This window comes from Aethalodelphis obliquidens, unplaced genomic scaffold, assembly GCF_003676395.1.
Source record: "Aethalodelphis obliquidens isolate GAN/ISIS:26980383/991018 unplaced genomic scaffold, ASM367639v1 scaffold57, whole genome shotgun sequence".
In the NCBI taxonomy this organism is placed as follows: Eukaryota; Metazoa; Chordata; class Mammalia; order Artiodactyla; family Delphinidae; genus Aethalodelphis; species Aethalodelphis obliquidens.
Genome location: NW_020838001.1, coordinates 10,342,627 through 10,360,822, shown reverse-complemented (window position 1 = coordinate 10,360,822; position 18,196 = coordinate 10,342,627). Strand labels below are relative to the sequence as shown.

The 18,196-nt window shown below is 48.4% G+C and overlaps 1 long non-coding RNA gene across 11 annotated transcripts in view; it reads left to right on the top strand.

Moving 5' to 3' along the window:
- Nucleotides 1–18,196, top strand: part of LOC113609585 (uncharacterized) — a 162,096-nt gene that overhangs the window by 42,430 nt on the left and 101,470 nt on the right. The window contains exon 1 of one of the 11 annotated variants that reach the window (XR_003428701.1): nt 16,445–16,567. The exons of the other annotated variants lie outside the window; for them this stretch is intronic. This is a non-coding gene — a long non-coding RNA (uncharacterized LOC113609585). Of the gene's footprint in view, nt 1–16,444; nt 16,568–18,196 lie in introns of those variants that run through there. 11 annotated transcript variants of the gene reach the window in all.

The following is an 18,196-nucleotide window of genomic DNA, read 5'->3' as shown; positions in this document are numbered from 1 at the left end:
AACCAGTAGGAAGGGAGAAGAGGGGAGAGGGCATGCCCCCTTCCATTAAGGTTCACTCACTGTTACCAGGTCGGCATTCCAACCAGTAGGAAGGGAGAAGAGGGGAGAGGGCATGCCCCCTTCCATTAAGGTTCCCAACTGGAAGCTGCACTTGCTCATTCATTCATTTAACATCCATGTACTGACTATTTTTCACCTGCTAGAAACTGCTTTAGTCACTGCGGATTCAGCAATGAACAGAACTAATGAAAGGTGGTGTACTTTTACCCTGCTAGCATGGAGTGTCCATCCTATTGGTGGCAGAAAGATGTTCATAAAATAAAATAAAATATATATGCTGAGTGGTATGAAAACTACCAGAAAGAGGAAACTTACTTCTTGGGGAGCTTCCAGTGCAAGGAGGGCACTTGGGCTGCGGAGGGAGGTTGTACTTATAAAACAGTCGACAGAGGGCTCGTTGGTGGTTCCCAGAGATGATAACCCAGAAGTGCAGTGCTCTCTCCTGCAGGTGGTGCCCCTGAGCTTGTGCAGGGCAACCTGCCTTCGTGATAGCGAGGGATGTTGCGGCCTGGAGGGGGCAGGCCTCGGACTCTGAAAGCCCATTTCTCTGTTCCCCTTGGCGTCCTTGACAGCCTGGAGCGCCTCTCGTATCTTCTCCAGAGGCTGGATCACTCTTGTTATCTTCAACAACGGAGAATCCACTTCCCCCAAAGTCTCGTTTCATTCATTTTTCAGAATCAGAGGCTCATCTCTCTCTGCTTGGATACAAGCCACTCTTGTCACTTCTTTTCTGTTTCCTCATTTGAAGTAGCAGCCGCTTCCAACTTCTTATTTTTCTTTTGGTTCCCAGGTTTGACAGAGAGCTATTTGGCTGCATGACGCATCTCTCCCCGTTTCTTTTTGTCTTGCCCCCAGCCCTGCAGCCACTGTGCTGCATCCCCTCAACTAAAGTAGGGCAATAATGATACTTATCTCATGACAGTTAAATGAAATAATATGTTAAGTAAGGTTGCCAGATTCAGCAAATAAAAATAAAAATCTGGGACACCTGTGCCTAATGTGGTTGATAAACACCTTTTTTCAAGTATAAGCATTTCCCAAATATTGTGTGGGACATACTTACACTAAGAAATACTATAAATTTTTATATAAAGTTCAAATATATATATTTGAACTTTATATAAAGTTCAAACTTACCGTGAATACCCTGTACTTAACCTGACAATTCTAATATAAGGAGCTTAACAGACGGCTTGGCATGTAGTGAGGGTAAGTGGTAATGACAATGATGGGGATACTGATGACGTTAATGTATTCTGGTAAGTGCCTCCCCCGTGGTGGGGGTGGGGTGGGCATTCATAAGAAGGGAGTCCTAGAACAATCAAGGCTCAGACTGAGTCTTGAAGTTCTCCATTTATTCAACAAATATTTATTGAGCATTTATTATGTACCAGACTTTGCTCTAGGTGCTAGGGATTCAGCAGTGAACAAAACAGATGAAAATAACCGTCCCCCCCTGGACTTGAAGTATTAGTGGGGAAAACAGTCTGTAAAGAAGATAAGTAAAATATCCAGCATACTGGGTAAAAGCCAAGGAGAAAATATATGACAAAAAGGAGGTTATGAAGTGTTGGGGTGAGTTGAAGTTTTGAGATGGGTGGGAAGCGAGATCTTATTGAAAAGTCGACTTAAGATGTGAAGGAAGTGAGGAAACGACCCATGCAGATATTTAAGGGAAGATCATTCCGGACAAGGGAAATGGCAAGTGCAAAGGTCCTGAGGTTGGAGTGGACCTGATATGCCCAAGAAACAGTGAGGAGCCAGTGTGGCAGGAGCAGATGAGTGAGGGACTGAGAGAGGAAATACGGGGCTGCATCATGCAGGATCTTGGGGGACACTTGGCTTTTTCTCTGAGTGAGATGGGACCACCTGAGAACTTTGAGTGACATAACCTAGCCTGCATTCAAATAGATCCTCTGGCTGCTTGTGGAGGATAAACTGTGGGGCAGAAGCAGGAAGACCAGGGAGGATGTGACTGCAATGGTCCAGGTGAGAGAGGATGGTGGTTTGGACCAGGGTGGAAAGTTGTGGATACATTGTGAAGGGAGGATTGGTAGGATTTGCTGATGGTTCCAATTTGGAAAGAGAGGTTGAGCACAATGTAAGTCTGACTTGAAAGAGCTGGCGAGATGTGGAGAAGGGAAAGATGTAATGGTTGAGGGGACCTTTGCCCAGTGAACTGAGGAGCTTGTCAGCAGAGCCGGGGACCGGGAAACACCTTGGAACAAGGATGTAACTTTCAGTGCACGCGGGACAACCTGTGTCTTCATCCTCCCACCCACCTCCATCTGACGGCGGTGCTGGGGAGGTGTCTGCTGTGCATCTTGCCTCCCTGACCGCTGTCCAGCTGTGACCTGAATTTCCTCCATGCGAGGAATGCACTTTGCTGCTCCAGACGTTTGCACCTGGCAGACTGTGTTAAGAGAGATGTGTTTCAGAGCAGCAGGCAGGCTCCTCGCCCTGGCAGAGAGGTCCCCTCCCCAACAGGAAGCAAATGAAAATTTCCTGGGCTGGCTGGGTCTAGCCACTGTTCCAGTTGTCTACTGCTCATCAAACCCCCAAACTTAGTTGCTTAAACAAGAGTCATTTATTTGGCTCATGAATCAGCCATTTGGGCAAGGTTTGCCTGGAAGGCTCTGTCCCATATGTCATCAGCCAGGGACACTTCTGTTTGGGGTTGAAGGACCTGCTTCCAGAATGTGGCTGCCAGGCTGGTGCTGGCTGGTGCTGGGGGCTCAGGAGGGTCACGAGCCCTGGGTCCTCTTCATATGGTCTCTCCACATGGCCTGGGCTTCCTTGTAGCCTGGGGGCTGGGATCCAAGGAGGTGCTGGATGACCCAGGCAGAGGCTGTGTTGCCTCTTATGACTTTGCCTTAAAAGTCACGTAGTGTCACTTCAGCAACACTGTTGTTGGAGGCCGTCATGAAGCCTCACCCAGTGTCGAGGGAGAGGGACACAGACCCCACATCCTCATGGGAGAGGAGAGCATGTGAGTGGGAAATACTGGTTTTGGAAAATACAATCTTCCGTAGCCACCAGCTTGAAAACTGACTGGGAGCAAAGACTCTGCCTGAATCCCAGGCAAAGGTCTTTGCTCAAAAGAGACGACTGTAGGCCTCACCCCAAGGGAGGTCCTAGTCTGATTTAGGGGACACTGTGCTACTCACAAGGGCCGAGTGAAGGACTCCGCAGGTGAGGTTGGTGCAACACAGAAGGGCTCCCAGAAGGAAAGGAGTATGAATGGGGATTTAAACTTTAATACATCATTCTACTTACCATCACAGCTCTGGTCCAGACCTTCTGGAAGCACTTTACAAGAATTAAGCCATTTAATTCTTATAGTCTGCTTTTGAGGTAAGGACTCCTTTGTTCAGATAAGGAAACTGAAGCACAGAGAGGTTGAGCCACTTGCTCAAGATTACACAGCTAATAAGCTAATAAGAGCTGGGCTGGGTATGAACCCACTATACTGTACTCTCTCTAATACTGTAGCTTGAAGTCATAGATCTGCCTTAATGAATTAATTTACACAGGAAAGATGGCATGGCCCAACGATTGGCTGACACAAATGCTAAGGAAAGGCCTTGGCCCTGCAGACAATGGTTGGTGAATATGCAAACTTGATAACTTTATAAGGAAAATGTTTAGAGTAGGTTGTATCACTGAAATGTTTTTCTCCTGCTTTAACCAGTGGCTTTCAGTCTTGCTGAATAAGACTTCCTCTATGTGCACCCATTAAAAAATATCATATTTCTGTGGGGTTCCATTTTACATAAATGTTATCATGCTCTATTATGACCTTGTCAAAATCAAGGGTTCCTCCAAAGGCCTAATTTTGGCTCTTTTAAAATAAGTGATGCACAGCAGGCTCAAGACATTGAAGGATACCAGAAGAAAGCCATTAAGGATGGTTAACTGTTCCTTCCCCCCAAATCGGTATTCAGCATGATCCGGAAATGAACCCCCTGGCCTCCAGCCTCTGCTGGTAAGCTTTCAGTTCTTTATTCAAATGTCTGAATATCCATCTCCTCTCCCTCAACTCAAACAGATGCCCCACATCAGGCTTCAGAGAGGGAGACAATCTCTCCTTTTTATCAGCCCTTCCCCCCTCCACCCCACCCCTGGTGGACAAGGTGGCGGCAATAACGGGCAGTCACTGTGTTACTAACCAGAGGCCGATTCCACAGGCAGCTCGCTCGTGCGCGCGCTCTCTCTCTCTCTCTCTCTCTCTCTCTCTCTCTCCCCCCCCCCCCCCTCCCTCCCCCCCCCCCCCCCCCCCCTCTCCCCCTCTCTCCCCCCCTCTCCCTCCCTCCCCCCCCCTCCCTCCCTCCCTCCCTCTCCCTCTCTCTCAATAGTGACAATGAATAGCAAGCTGCCGTGATCTCTGGGGGGAGAGAGAGACTGTTCAGAGGACCTTTGTAAGCATTTCATGTTCTGCATGTAGCAATGTGTATAAATGCCTTTGGAAAATATTTAGTGATCGTAAATTATTTAAGGATAATCCTCAACGTGGGATAATCTGATTTGTTTCACATCTGATAAGAAAAATCATTCATTGCTATGTGTGAAGCAGGAGACTTCAGTCCCGTGATGGGGAAACTGCCTGAGGGTTTTCCCCCAAACACCTTCTCTAACACTGGATGTTGGAGAACTTTCCATGTCAGTTTGCAGAGAACTCCCTTGTGTTTTTTAATGGCGGCCCAGTAGTCCACATTTTGGCAAGAGCATATTTTATCTGGTTGGTATTGATGTACATTTAGCTTTTTAACAGAGAGGCAGGAAGGGATATCAACTAAGAGCCTTTGGTTTCAAGTCCAAGCTCCAGTTGTGTGATCTGGGACAAGTCACTCGACATCTCTGTGTCTCAGTTCCCTCGTCTGTAAAGTGGGGATAGTCATCGCGTCTGTCTCACAGGGGATTAAAAGAGGTGATACATGCAAAGGATGTAGACGAGCATCTGGGACATAGTTAACGCTCAGTAAGTATTAGTTAGCAGGACTAGTAGTGAGAATTTTTTACTGGAAAAAGGAAAAATTCACAATGCAGCAATTTAACGTGTTTTGCACACTTCCTGGTCTTCATGTTTCCATGAGTACAGTTTGAAAGCAGTTTTAAGAAACTAACTAGTAAAACTAGCTCATATCTGTTAATGATATCTATTTTAGAAATAGAAGAAGAAAATTACCCACCTAATTACTTTTACTGTCTCTGGACTATTTCCAGTGGTGGTTCTTTCTCTTTCCTTTTTTTTTTTTTTTTTTGAGGTCCAGTTCTGTCAGTCTTTATTTCTGTGCATGTGTAATGGGGGTCATACCAAATTGAGTTTGCATCCAGATCTTTTTCTTTTCTTTCTTTTTTATTTTTTTAGTTTTTTTCCCCCAGCTTTATTGCAGTATGATTGACAAATAAAAATTGTATATATTTAAGATGTACATTGTGAAATGATAACACAGGCAAGCTAACTCGTCCATCACCTTGCAGAGTTACTCTATGTCAGTGTGTGGTGAGGACTACCCTCAGCAGATTCCAAGTATACGATATGTTATTACTAACTATAGTCATTACGCTGTACGTTATGTCTCCAGAACTTATGTATTTGATAACTGAAAGGTTTGGTCAGTGTCTCTTATGCTTTTGCTTGATTCCCCCCTATTTTTTTGAGGCATCAATGGTTTAATGGATGGGGGAACTTACACATCTGAAGCAAGGTCCTGGAGCAACACCCCACTGTGTACACCCCACCGTGTACAGCGCGTGGCAGGCAGGACATGGTGGGAGTCTTTGCTCCCGAGGGGAAGGGGAGATTACCAGTTATAGGGGAATTGACGTCAGGTGGGCTCATTAGTTACCAAGGAAACCAGTAGAGGGGCACACGCCTCACCATCCCTTTGATGAGCTGTCACTGGCTGGGGCCTGGGACAAGTCTGTAGGAAGGGCAGTCATGTGAGTCGGGTGTAGGTGAAACCGGCCCTGGATTACCCCTGTTTTAGAGCAGACTTAGCAGCATGAAGAAAGAGGAGGGGGCAGTTGTGTGAAGGAACATGCCCAGCACAAAGTCAGAAACAGAAATTTCAGTACCTTTCAATCCACCTGGAAAAGAGACCACTTGTCTTAAGGTTTGAAATTACCCTCATCCTCTCCCAGGTTAGAATGATTGTAACCCCAGGGGCCTTCGTGACGTTTGGGGTTCTCCTTCCCCGTCAGAAACGTTGTGTGTGTTTGTAGTGGGAGCGTGTGTGCATTTTACATTTCAAACGTTTGTCACTGGAGAGCTTCTTCCAACAGGCCCCTGCGCAGAGCCACGCCAGGAAACTTCTCGGAGTTCAGAGGCGGGCATTGATTTCTGAGAGCGCATTAAAGGGGTGTTTTTGATAGAAGAGTGATTCTCATCTGCTGAATAAAAAATCGTCCTCATCCATAATGCATGGTCCTTTAGGAGAAAAGAGAGAAGAGGAAGTCTAAATCTAGCCTAGGCTGGAAAAAGACAGCGAGTGATTGAGAACCATTGAGAACAGGCTGGCTGCATTTCTCACTAATTCCTGGTTCCCTCCCCCCTTGTGGAGGAAGCCCCCAAATGGGGGCTCGAGGGTAGGGGTGCTGGTGTCAGGAAGAGCTGCAAGGGCATATCTTAGGTGGTAAGGAAGAGGTAACAAAAGACAGACAGAGACCAGACACTTCTAGGAGATGTTTTCCAATTCAAATATTCTAGATCCTAAGGAGGTTCTTATTTTGGGATCCTCATTTTGGCTGTAGTTTTCACCAACTGAAATACAACTACAGAAACCGGGGGAGGGGAACATCCCCACTGGCCTAAATATATCCCCCAGACGCAGGAAGGAGCCTGTTTAATGCACTCAGCGGCATCTCTAGAGTCTGCTGCTGGCCATTCACTGTTGCTCCTTATTTGTTCAATCCTGGTGACAGTGGGGGACTTCCCAGGGCCCTCAACTGCTGGAAAAGGTTGAGTTTTGGAAACATTGCGCGAGTATGTTTGTAGTGGATTGAAGTGTCCCCCAAAGAGGTATGTCCAAGTCCTAACCCCCTGGTACCTGGGGCTTAATGTGAGCTTAATGGAGACAGGGTCTCTGCCCGTGTCATTAAGTTAAGGACTGAAATAATGGTTTTCTGAATAGGATTCCAAATCCAATGACTGGTGTCCTTACAAGAAGAAAAGAGGACACAGAGGAAAGATGGCCACGTGGAGACAGAGGCAGAGATTGGGGTGATGTGGCCACAAGCCAAGGAATGCAAGGAGCTCCCAGAAACTGGAAGAGGCAAGGAAGGATTCTCCCCTGGAGCCTTTGGAGGGACTGTGGCTCTGGTGGCACCTTGATTTCAGACTCTGGCCTCCACAGCTGTGGGAGCGTAAATTTCTCTTGTTTTAAGCCAGAGGTTGTGGCGACTTGTGAGAGCAGCCACAGGAAACTCATAGTGTTCCAGGCCTAAGTTCCTCCGGCCTCATTTTGTCCCACTCTCCTGTCACTTTGAGCCTGATTGGAGACCAGTGGGAGCGACAGCACAGATGTTGGCCTCAGCGCCTGCTAGTGTTTATCTCGGGGAACAACATGCAACGTTTCTTTGGATTATTGTTTTGGGCTTCAATTTTTTTTGGCCGCCCCGTGTGGCATGCGGGGTGCAGGATCTTAGTTCCCCAACCAGGGATCGATCCTGGGCCCCCTGCATTGGGAGCGCAAAGTCTTAACCACTGGACCGCCAGGGAAGTCCCCTCTCCTGCCACTTTTATGCTTCAGCCACACGGGCTTTCTCGAAATGTCCAGTTCTTTCCCATTTCCTTCCCCGACAGTGTCACCCATGCTGTCCTCCTGGCTGCTGGCTTCTACCACTGACACGAGCCCCTCCTTTCACCTTTCAGAATGAAGCTCTCCTTTCCAGGCACCACCCTCACCCCGGAGAATATTCCATCCCCCAAACTGTACCATGGACTTACCAGAATGACAGTTTACTGGTGTGATCGACCTGCCTCTCCCACCAGGCCATAGATTCATTCACTCAACAAATGTTTATCGAACCCCTACCATTATGCAAGCGCTGGTCTAGGCAGGGGTGATAGAGAAGTGAACTTTGTATGAGAAATTTTCTTTTTTAAAAAAATATTGTGTTCTTACAGATATTGACAGCCTATAACTTATATGGTGGCAATGCAATGTTCATAGCAACATTATTTACAGTTGCCAAGATATGGAAGCAACCCAAGTGTCCATCAACAGATGAATGGATAAAGAAGATGTGGTATATATATACAATGGAACACTACTCAGCCATTAAAAAGAACAAAATTTTGCCATTTGCAGCAATATGGATGGATTTGGAGGGCATTATGCTAAGTGAAATAAGTCAGACAAAGAAAGGCAAATACTGTATGATATCACTTAAATGCAGAATCTAAAAAATACAGCAAAGTAGTGAATATAACAAAAAAGAAGCAGACTCAGATTTAGAGAACAAACTAGTGGTTACCATTGTGGGGTGGGCAAGATAGGGATGGGGGAGTGGGAGCTAGAAACTAATTGGGTGTAAAATAGGCTACAAGGATGGGGGCTTCCCTGGTGGTGCAGTGGTTAGGAATCCACCTGCCAATGCAGGGCACATGGGTTTGATCCCTGGTCCGGGAAGATCACACATGCCGCGGAGCAACTAAGCCTGTGCGCCACAACTACTGGGCCTGCACTCTAGAGCCCGTGAGTCACAACTACTGAGCCCACGCGCCACAGCTACTGAAGCCCGTGTGCCTAGAGCCCGTGCTCCGCAACAAGAGAAGCCCCCGCTTGCCGCAACTAGAGAAAGCCAGCGCGCAGCAACGAAGACCCAACGCAGCCAAAAATGAATAAATAAAACAAATAAATTTATAAAAATAATAAAATAAAATAGGCCACAAGGATGTATTGTACAACACAAGGAATATAGCTAATATTTTGTAATAATTGTAAATGAAAACCTTTAAAAATTGTATAAAGAGTACAAAAATAAAAAGAATTAGATGAGAAAACATGTAGAGAGCTTAGAACAGTGCCTGGTCCACAGCAAGAGCTCAGTAGTTTCTAGTTGTTGTTATGGTTCCTGTTATTAAGAAGTTATTATTGGAAAAAAGCATGTAGCCCAAACAGAGCATGACTGAGCCAGCTCCTACCTGTGGACCCCCTATTCTTCTGTAGTGCGAGGGAAGAAGGAAGGAAACTGTTGTCTGTGTGGAAACATGCACACAGCTCTTTGCCTCTGTCTGCAAGTCTCTGGCTCCCGGTCTGTGCGTCACTCTCTGTCTCTCACACACATCTCCGCAGCCCCCCGTCTGCCGTGTCACCCCACATAATTGACCATGGCAGCCAGCTTTCCCAGTGGTTCTGAGGCCCCAGGGAACGTTCTCCGAATCCATTGCCTTCCAGGGGTGGGCTGGCAGGAACGGCAAGCAGGGCACCTCCGACTGCTGCACCACATCAGCACAAACTTGGTGGTTTAAAGCCACACAATTCATTATCCTGTGGTTTGGAGGTCACACAGAGGTGTGTTTCTTCTGGAGGCTCTAGGGGAGAATCCATTTCCTTGCCTTTTCCACCTTCTAGAAGCTGCCTAAATTCCTTAGCTCCTGGCCCGGCGTCACTCCAGCCTCTGCGTCGGTCATCACATCTCCTTCTCTGTCTGCGACCTCCCTCTTATAAGGACACTTGTGATTACGTTGCTCCCACCCAGACAATCCAGGGTCATCTCCCAACTCAAGACCCTTAACTTACCCCCATCTGCAAAGCCCCTTTTGCCTTGTAAGGTAACATATTTAGAGGCTTCTTAGTTCCCTGACCAGGGATCAAACCCACGCCCCTGCAGTGAAAGCGCAGAGTCTTAACCACTGGACCGCCAAGGAAGTCCCCAGTTGTCAGTGTTTAAAAATGGGCAGATTTCACGTGAAGGTGCTCATGCCAGTGTCTGCAAACCTAGAGCGCTCTGGCCACGACGGGCTGCCGCGAGTTCCTGCACCCTGCAGCCCACCTCTCCCCACCACCTCCCACCTGCCCCGGCAGGTCTCTTGGTGTGCGGTGGCTCCCAGGGCATGGAGCTCCACACCTGTGCTCAGGGATCTTGGCCAACCAGCTGAGGGCAGAGGGCTGGTGAGAAGGATAAAATCTTATTTGTCCCAGGACACTTGATGTGGGCTCATTGCTTCTCCTCCCAGGTCTCCAATCCTAGCCTCAGTCACTCTGCAGACCAGAGGGTGCAGAGAATAGGAGCATCTGCGCTTATGTCCTGGCTCACAACCGCCCAGAACTCCAGCACCTGCCACATGCCTGGGCCTTGTGCTGCCACACAGCACTGGGAGTTAGAACGGTGTAGAGGGTGTCTGAGTTTCCTTTGGCTGCTGTAACAAGTTGCCACCGACAGGGGGCTTCAAACGGCAGATGTTTACTCTCTCACAGTTCTGGAAGCAAGACATCTGAAATCATGGTGCTGGCGGGGCTTCACTCCCTCCAACAGGCTCTAGAAGAGAATCCATTCCTCACTGCCTTGGGCTCTGGGGGCTGCTGGCATTCGTAGGCTTGTGGCCACATCACCCTAATCTCTGCCTCTGTCTTCACGTGGCCTCCTTCTCTTCTGGCCGTTCTGCGTGTGTCCCTCGAGACCCCCTCTGCCTCTCTCTGATAAGGACACGTGTGATTACACTTAGGGCCCACCCAGATGATCCAGGACAAGTGCCTCCTCTGGAGAGCCTTAATTGAATCACACCTTTTGCCACATCAGGTCATTTTCACTCTTGTACCATGTAAGGAAATATTCACTGGTTTTAGGGATGGGGAAGGGGGCGTGTGTTTGGGGGGGGGCACCATTCAACCCACGTAAGAGCAGAAGGGCAAGGCCTAAGGTCATAGTTGGAGTCAAATCCAGGTTCTGATGATTGATTCCTGGTTGTGTGACCTTGGGTAAGTTACTTTACCCTTTTAAGTCTCTGTCTCCCTGTCATTAAAACGGGATTAAGAATCCAACTTGTAGAGTTGTTGCAATGATTCAACCAGCTGATGCGTGGAAGGCACACAGCACAGCGCCTGGCACTTAGCAATCATGGGGTCCACGTGAACAGAAAACAAATAACGTGCAGACGTCAAATGCTGCACATTCTCTTAAAAGACTTGTGATGTTATACCTCTGTATCTTATGTGAAATAAGTTGAATGTGTCTGCGCCTTCCCAGGACAGGGATGTTTTCTCCTTTCTGGGGGAAATAGCTGAGAGCAAGCAGGGAAATCAACACGCGTGTCTGTCCTCCCTGATGTTTCCCCAGCGCGCAGTTCTACTCAGATGTGCTCTTGAGTTTTATTCCTGCTTTGAATCTTCACAGCTGATTGGCAGCACCTGTTTTCTGGATGGGGGACCCAAGCTGCAGAGAAGTGAAGTGTCTGGCCCTGCCTCCCCCAGCCAGTTAGTGGGGGATCCTCCATCCCTGGACCCTGAACCCAGTGGGATGTTTGCACTCACCACGCAGTGTCGGGAAATTGCTTCCATCTTCTCCCGTTGTTTTATAAGCAATTTGGGGAGAGTGAACTGAGTCTAAAACTTTGCCTACCTGCTGACTGTAATGAAACCAGTTGGAGAGAGGCACACATGTTGTTTGGAGTCCCCTGGGCACGTTAAACCAGCGGTCCCCAACCTTTCTGGCACCAGGGACCAGTTTCGTGGAAGACAATTTTTACATGGGGTGGGGGATGACTCAGGCGGTAATGCGAGCAATGGGAAGCAGCAGGTGAAGCTTCGCTCGCCCTGCCGGCCGCTCACCTCCTGCGGTGCGGCCCGGTTCCTAACAGGCGGCGGACTGGTAGTGGTCCGTGGCCCAGGGGTTGGGGACCCCTGCATTGAACCACACTCTTGCTAATAGAAGCCAGTACCCCACTGAAACACCAACGGAACGTTTACTCCCCTGAGCGCCACTGTGTCATTCTGGAGGGTGAGGCTGCCGCTGTTTGCTTCTGGGAGCCGGGGAACTGGCCCCTAAGAAGCCTCAAGTCTCTTTAGGGATGTGATCGACCTAATTCTCTCAGACTGGGGGATGCAGGAGGGTGTGTTGGCCAAAGAATGCCGTGGAAATCCTCCCTGGACCTTCTATATGTTTCTTTATAAGACTGAAATGTTTCTGAACACGGGAAAGGAGACTTGACGTATCAAGCAGGGTTCCTTTGGTTGCAAGCAGCAGAGAGTGACTTTGCATAAGGAATTAGAACACTATGGAAGTACTCTAGATGGAAGGAAAGGTTGGAACATGAGGTTGGGGGGAAAAATAGAGTCCTGCAGGTCCAGCAGGTTCTTGGTAGCAGGATTGGCCTGATGGTCTCCTCTGGGAACCAGCCCTGAAATGAGCTGCCTCTGTCTTCCCTGAGTCTTGTTTGTATGATGTCATCGTTTTTGAACACTTCCTCACTTTCTGCACAGCAAGGTGTTCAGGCTCACCTTGTAAGTGTCCTGCTCTGACCCTGGATTCAGCCATTTCTCAAGGAGCCCTGGTTCCTTTCAGTGGGGAATGGTATTTAGAAACCAAGATGGGGTTTAGATGCACCCATTGCTACCGGGATGTCACAGCTTCTTAGCCTGTCAGTGGACAGAGCAACATGTGAGTGTGTGTACGTGTCTATGTATAATCTAATATGAGTGTCTACCAATATCTTTAACTCCAGCCTAATACCACAGGGCTCCTCTTTGCCTCCCACATTGTGTCTTCCGTCTCCCACCTTGGGAAACCGGGCTTTCAACACAATCAAAATATTCACTCATTTAATCCTACAACACACACAAAGTAATTTCAGAATTGTTGTACCCAAACCACTGCAACACCATGACTGCTAAATAGAGTTTAGATGCATTTGAGTCCTTTCTTGTCATCAAACTGAGGGTTGGTAGCCCAAATACTAGGTCTAGAAGTTACTCGGGTTAGCAGTCGCTCTGTGATTATGTGATTGAAATAGAGCTAGTTCCTTTGTTTTTGTTCAGTTTTAGGAGTTTTCCCTATTCTTGTTGATATTTTTTTTTATTATTATCTAAGACATTGTCAAGATTCCCGAAGACTAGACCACGTAAAACAGTGGCTCAGTAAAGCATGACCCCCTCACCTGCCCCTTCTACCGTGTTTTCACCACCCCTACAGTTTCATTAGTCTTTGGTTGTCAGACCTACAGCACTTCCTTTTTCACTGCTGTTCCTCATTCCACCTCACCCTATGGAGGTTTGGGGAGCCCCACAGACACCTGGCAAGCCCTTCGGTACCCTCCACCCCCTCCCACAGAGGTCGCCATGGCTCAGACCAGCGCCATCCCTCCCTCTCTTGATGCTCCCTTTCCATCCCTTGAAATCTCTCTCTGGTCCCCAGGACAGGTGATGCTAAAAATACCTGTGATGTCCTCATTCACAGACCCCAGTTCCTGGCGGCCCTGGGGCTTTCTGCTGCAGTGACTCACCAGCTGATCCTGGGAAACAGAACTGTCTGCGTGCACTTGGTTTGCAGCAGGGTTGACAGATTCTGAGGGAAGGGTGCTATAAGTGGATTCCAGGATATAGACCTTCTTGAAGGCATCCTGGAGGATATTCCATAGAGGAGGCTTTCAATTAAGTGATGTTCAATGTATTATAACAGGAGTGGGGAGGGGAGTTGACTGCCCTGCATCTATGCCAAGTGCCCCCTTCCCACTCTGCCCCCTCCTTTGCCTTGAGCCAGCAGCACTAGTTCTCTCTCTGCCTGTTCCCCCCTCAGGTCTCTGTGCTTGCTGTTTGCTATACCTAGAATTACCTTCCCAGAGATTTCCTCCAGGTGGGTCATTCTCATCGTTCAATTCCAACGTCACCACCTTGGAAAGGCCTTCCTGACTCTATTAGCTTAGGCTGCCATCACACAAGACTGGGGGGCTTGAACAACAGAAGTTATTTTCTTACAATTCTCGAGGCTGGAAGTCCGAGATCAAGGTGTCTGCAGGATTGGTACCTTCTGAGGCCTCTCTCCTTGGCTTGCAGACGGCCGTCTTCTCCCTGCGTCTTCACATGGTCTTTCCCCTGTGTGTGTCTGTGTGCTACTCTCCTCTTCTTATAAGGACACCATCATATTGGACTAGGGCCCACTCTAGTGACCTCATTTTAATTTAATGATCTCTTTAAAGACTCCAACATCTGACATCAGACACAGCCACGTTCTGAGGTATTGCCAGGTCAGGACTTCAACATAAGACTTTTGGGGGGAACACAGTTCAGCCCACAACACTGACCGTTCTATTTAAATTGCCCCCATCCTGCCCCATCGCTCTTTATCCCATATCCCGTTGTGTCTTCTTCAGAGCATTCGTCACTTTCAGAGATGACCTTAACCCATTATTTGATAACTTATTTATTGTTTATCAGCTACTCTACATCGGTGCTGTCCAGTGGGAATATAACTCAAGTGCAAAAACGCCACATATATAATTTTAAATCTTCCAGTTGCCACACTGAGAGAAAGGAAAACAACAAAAAGGGGTGGAATGAATCTTACTAATATATTTTATTAATCCCCTGTTATCATTTCAACATGTAATCAATATGAACATTAGTAATGAGATAATGTATAGTTTATTGGACTAAGTCTTTGAAATCTATTGTGTATGTTACACTTAAGAGCACATCTCAATTTGGGCCAGCCACGTTTTAAGTGCCCAAGAGCCACATGTGGCTTGTGGCTCCGGATTGGGCCACACAGCTTTAGAATTTGAGTTCCAGGAGAGCAGTCCCTTACTGCTTTGGTTTGACACTGTCTCCCGGCCCAGAGTAGGTATTCAATATTTGCTGAATGACCGAGTGGGTAGAAAATGTGTTATGCACACGATATGCTTCCCTTCCCATACCCAAGGCAGACTTTGTTAAGCAGAGTGGTCTCTTGGTTCATCAGACTTGGGAGAAGATCCTGAAATCCTACAGTAGATGCTCCCCAAAGGTTGGGACTTGTCATGCAAGTTGACTCTATGCACCACGTCTGACCGAATCCATACCCAGGTTGCACGCCCTCGTTTAGCGCTAGTATTTTGAATGTTAGGTTTGCAGCTTTGTAGCATGTCTGGGGCATATGCATTACCGGCATGAAACTAAGACCCAGATCCGCATGTCCCAGGAAGCCCCCTGCCCAGGCGGGGTGCCGGGGGCAGTAGGTTCCGTGTCCATCTTGTCAGGCTGGCAGATAGTTCGACGTTGGGTGATTTTCTTGCTTCCTGAGGATTTGTCCTCTGGAGTAAGAAACAATCGCAAATTTATTATTATTTTTTACCTTGGGGAGCCTACCATACTCCATTTTGCCTGAATTCTTATTCCTCCTGTTGCAGTGTTGCTGAACTTGAGGTTGTACTTGAATCATGAATCAGCTCTTAACCATGCTTCTGAAATCTTATTCCCAGCCTAGTACGAGCAGACCCAAGCCCACGCGTTATTTATGCGTCTAATTTAGCTCATTGCTAGTACAGCTTTCCTGCTGGAGTCTGCATGCTTTGTTGGAGGTTGCTTGCATATAGAATTGTTCATGTGTCTGATCACCTGGAGGATGTACACAGCTGTAGCAAGCCCTGCGGCCCTGTTTTGCAGCCCCCGTCTCTCCTGGGTTCCATGGGAGCCCTTGAGGGGCAGCAGGGCCAGGCCGAGTAAGGCCTTGCTGGCCCCAGTAAGGACTTGGGTTTTGCCCCAAGTGTGCTGGGAGGTCACTGGAGGGCTCTGAGCGGAAGAGGGACGTGACGTGACTCAAGTTGGACAGGGTCCTTCTGGCTGCGAGAAGGTGGGAGCAGGAGACCCAGGGAGGAAGGAGGCTCCCGCGACAGTCCAGGTGGGAGAAGATGGCAGCCTGGCCAGGACGGAGGTCCCGTGGCGCCTCTTCCATCACCTTCTGTCACCTTCCCCGGAGGTGGGAGGAGGAACGGGGCTCATCGCTGCAGTGCTGGGATCTTCTTGAGGAGTTTCAGGGACTCTCAGTGATCTACCTGCCAAGTTCTTTCTGGAACATGCATAAGGATGAATGAGATGCCTGCTTGGAAGTTGGGAATGTCTTTGGGAAGAAGGTTCTTTTCTACTGATCTGGAGTTTGTGGAGAGTATGAAATTATTTGAACCTAAAAAAAAAATAAATCTAAGGGTTAGGCTGATCCTGCAAAGAAGCAGTGTGTAGTCAGGCTGGAGGAGTAGAGGAATGTTCCAGAATCCTTTGAACTCCCAAGTCATTGTCCTGCTGCTGCCTGAAATGTCACCATTAGACCCCTTGGGGCCAAGCAGTGCCCTGGTCCTGCTTCCTCTTCTCCCCCCACCCCACGCCAGTTTTTCGGTGCAGACACTGCTGGGCATGCAGTTGCGTTTTCTGTGTTTTTCCGGCCACAGTGACGTGAAAGCAGTAGGACCACAGCAGGAGGAATCCCTGAGTGAGAAGGGCAGGCGACAGGAGGGACACTCCTGGGATTCTTTAAAATCGCCGTGAAGAGGGGGTAGGGCTGCTTAAAAGACTGTCTGGCACATAATCTGTGCCCGGTAAGTATTTGCTGAATGAATAAATAAACTTATAGCTCCAGTAGCCCCGAATCTCTTCATAGTGTTGGCATGTCTTAGTTTGATTCTTAGGTGAGAGATTCTGGTTGGTTCTCTTTTCGGCAATGGCGTACCTGCCACTAATGGGGCTTCTAGAGAAGGACAGAGCCTTTTTGACGGGAAAGAGAGGAAATGCCTGTATGTCATTCCCTTGTCAAAATCTGAAATCACCTCCTGTTACCCACAGAATAAGTCTATGAAGTCTTCACCTTGATCTTGAAGCCCCCTGGAACCCAGCCATATCCCCTCTCTACTCTTTCGTCTCCAGATTAACCTAGTTCTGACCTGTCTACTCCCCTGTGTTCTCACCTTTGACTTGACTCATCACTTTCCCCACCTGACACTTTTCCCCTCTTCTAGCCTCACACAATAAGCTTGGAATTCTTCACTTTGTCTAACTTTTTGGAAGAACTTATATGAGACAGAATTGACTCTTCCTTAATGTTTGGTAGTGCTCAACCTACAAAACCATCTGGCTCTAGGGCTTTGGAGGAGGAGAAAAGAGGTCTTTTGTTGTTGTTGTTTAGCGGTACACGGGCCTCTCACTGTTGTGGCCTCTCCCATTGCGGAGCACAGGCTTCGGACGCGCAGGCTCAGCGGCCATGGCTCACGGGCCCAGCCACTCCGCGGCCTGTGGGATCTTCCCGGACCGGGGCACGAACCTGCCCCCCCTGCATCGCCAGGCGGACCCCCAACCACTGCGCCACCAGGGAAGCCCGAGAAGAGAGGTCTTTAAATGCCATTTAAAATTTTTCTTGAACATACTACCAATGCATTTTAGAACTCCTATCTGCTTACTTTAATATCTGGAACATTTGTGGGCCTGTTTCTATATTCCCCTTTTTCCCTTGGTCTTGTTTCTTGGTATGTCTGGTGACTTTTGACTGAATGTTGGACATTGTGCATGAAGAATTCCAGTCTCTGGGTTGCGATTTCCTCCAGAGGTGAGTCACCCTGTCCTCTGAGAGGCAGCTGGTGTAGGAGGGACTGAGATGACTCTGGTTACCTCCCCTTAGGGTGTCATCCTCTAGACATCCAGCCTGTGATGTTGTCTAAGGCCCATCCTCCTTGGCAGGTCCTGGACTCAGTGATTTGCCCGCTCAGTACTAGGAGCTGGCCCCAAACTATGCTCTGTTTTCCAGGTGGTTTTCTTAGGACTCTTGCCACGTGCAGCCTAAGAATTCAAAATATGCCTTAAGGGGAAAACCTTACAGTAATGGGCTCACTGCTCTGCACCTTTCTTCTTCAGGGATCTTGTACCATCAGCTCCTGGATGCTTTGCAGCTCAGACCTCCAATTTGTGACCCCTATGGCCACATGTGAGGGGCAGAAGGGCAGAGGAGCTCAGAGGGTGGGCCCTCGAGCCAGGGGGCCTGCCTGTGAGGTCCAGCTCTGCTGCTTCCTAGCTGTGTGACTTTGGGTGAGCTCTTAGACCTCCCAGCCTCCCTGATGAGTAGCAATAAGAAGATTGTTCAGAAGATTAAATGAGGCTAACAGGCGTAAGGCTTAAGGGCAGCACCTAGCAGCAAGGTGCCCGCTAGCGTGCAGCTTCCCACCGCACTGCCTGCTTCG